The sequence below is a fragment of the Oncorhynchus tshawytscha genome, linkage group LG08, assembly GCF_018296145.1.
Source record: "Oncorhynchus tshawytscha isolate Ot180627B linkage group LG08, Otsh_v2.0, whole genome shotgun sequence".
NCBI classification, from domain to species: domain Eukaryota; kingdom Metazoa; phylum Chordata; class Actinopteri; order Salmoniformes; family Salmonidae; genus Oncorhynchus; species Oncorhynchus tshawytscha.
The window spans coordinates 77,535,152-77,537,776 of NC_056436.1; the positions used below are offsets into that span (position 1 = coordinate 77,535,152).

The window sequence follows — 2,625 nt, forward strand, 5'->3', positions numbered from 1 at the left end:
CCCCAGCCCCAGTCTCAACCTCAGCCCCAGTCTCAACCCCAGCCCCAGCCTCAACCCCAGCCCCAGGCTCAACCCCAGCTCCAGCCTCAACCCCAGCTCCAGCCTCAGCCCCCCCAGGCTCAACCTCAGCCTCAGGCTCAACCTCAGCCCCAGGCTCAACCTCAGCCCCGTCTCAATCCCAGCCCCAGTCTCAACCTCAGCCCCAGTCTCAACCTCAGCCCCAGTCTCAGCCCCAGTCTCAACCTCAGCCCCAGTCTCAATCCCAGCCCCAGTCTCAATCCCAGCCCCAGTCTCAATCCCAGCCCCAGTCTCAATCCCAGCCCCAGTCTCAACCTCAGCCCCATTCTCAACCTCAGCCCCAGCCTCAACCCTCCCTCCACCCCAAGCCCCAACCCTCCTTCCAGTCCAAGCCCCAACCCTCCTTCCAGTCCAAGCCCCAACCCTCCTTCCAGCCCAAGCCCCAACCCTCTCTCCAGCCCCTGCCACAGCCCAAGCATAAACCTCCCATCCCCAGCTACCTAGCCCAGCAGAAAGGACCCCTTCCTCCAGCCATCCTGCCCCCAAGCCCCACTCAACACCTCACACACACAGACCTGACCCCCCAACAGACCCTCACCCCCCTGCCCACTCACCAAACCCAAAATACCATCAGACGTGTTACAGAGAGGAAAGTCTAATCTGGCGCCACCTGGTGGACATAAGAAACCCAGCAGGTAAGAACAGAATATACTGAAGCGCAGAACCTCAAGAACATCACAAAGTGTTTGCTACGCTATGTCCCAAATGGCACCCTTTGTCCTATAAAGTGCACTAGTTTTGACTCATCTGTTCTGTTCTAGATTCCAAAGCAACAGAAACGTTCATTACAAAAATATCTGTTATTTTCACTCAATTTCATGACGTTCCACTTTCTTTTCTAGATCCCAAAACAACATCTCAGGGAGAAGACGAGGACCAACACTGGACAACGGCGCTCAGTGAGATTACTGAGACATCTAACTGGAAATCTCTTCTCTCTCTGTGAGCTGCGTCTTTTCCCAAGGTTGTCCAAAGAGGAACATCACCTTCAGCCTTTCTGAAGAAAATGACACTGTAGGAAAGGAGAGAGGAGGGCCACGGCTGGACACACAGGGACTCAGTCCAAAATGGCACCCTAAAAGTAGTGCACGATATTGGAAATAGGGTTCAGTTTCAGATCTGTCCAGGGATGCCATTACTATAGAATTATACTAATGCTAGCCTGGTAGCCTCTGTTTGCCAGGCTCAGTGTTTGTATTTCATTCCAACAACAAAGACAAAGGAGTTGCCTGATGAACAAACATCTCTGGCTACTAGGCTAGCTGCCAGGCTATGTCTTGCCTTACCACTTGAAACCAGGCGTCCTGTATACTTGTAATATTTAAGAATGGACTTTATCGACTGATTTAGTTCTTGTAGATGGTACCTTATACCATGGGTTAACAGTATCATGTGTTGATATGCTGTTTCAGGTCTATTTATTTGCAACGCTTCAGAGAAAAGAGACTAGTGTTTAAAGTGGATGTACTGTATATTGTTTCTACAAGAGCACGAGTCTTAAGGGAACATCTTATGTTAAGAAAACGCCTTGTATTGAATGATGCTTAATGCTTCTAGTATGTGAATAAACGATAGACTGGAATTATAAGGACACAAACATGCATGTTATTATTGCTACATGTGTATGCCTAAGATGAAGGACATCTCAAATGTAGCAATAACTATTTGAAAATGACATTGTTTTGTTATGACTGTTTTTTAAATGTATTTCCTGTATATTGCACTGTTCTTGTTGTGTTGGGTTCTAAATTCAGGTTTTCTGACTGAATGGATGAATGGATATTTGGACACCTGGAAGGTTTTTGTTCCTGTGTAACTACATACAGTATGTTATCTTTTGAAATGTGATGCACAGGACAGCAGAGTCAACACAATTATAGTCAGGCCCATAAAATGAATTTATATCAAATAATCTGGTTTTCCTTGATTGTTGAAATTCACCATCCACCATGAGACCTATGCAAACAGTGTGCCTTCAGTTTGATTTTAAATAAAGTGTTTAGAAACAGGACTACGTCGTTCAGTTTGATTTTAAATAAAGTGTTTAGAAACAGGACTACGTCGTTCAGTTTGATTTTAAATAAAGAGTTTAGAAACAGGACTACGTCGTTCAGTTTGATTTTAAATAAAGTGTTTAGAAACAGGACTACGTCGTTCAGTTTGATTTTAAATAAAGAGTTTAGAAACAGGACTACGTCGTTCAGTTTGATTTTAAATAAAGTGTTTAGAAACAGGACTACGTCGTTCAGTTTGATTTTAAATAAAGAGTTTAGAAACAGGACTACGTCGTTCAGTTTGATTTTAAATAAAGAGTTTAGAAACAGGACTACGTCGTTCAGTTTGATTTTAAATAAAGAGTTTAGAAACAGGACTACGTCGTTCAGTTTGATTTTAAATAAAGTGTTTAGAAACAGGACTACGTCGTTCAGTTTGATTTTAAATAAAGAGTTTAGAAACAGGACTACGTCGTTCAGTTTGATTTTAAAGAGTTTAAAACAGGACTACGTTTTTGATTTTAAATAAAGTGTTTAAAACAGGACTACGTCG

The 2,625-nt window shown here is 43.7% G+C and overlaps 1 long non-coding RNA gene across 1 annotated transcript; it reads left to right on the forward strand.

Annotated features, from left to right (window-relative positions):
- The first annotated feature begins 390 nt into the window (after window positions 1-390).
- Window positions 391-2,134, forward strand: LOC112238905. The gene is made up of 2 exons (XR_002951713.2): window positions 391-713; window positions 921-2,134. It is a non-coding gene; the product is annotated as an uncharacterized LOC112238905 (long non-coding RNA).
- Window positions 2,135-2,625: the final 491 nt, after the last annotated feature.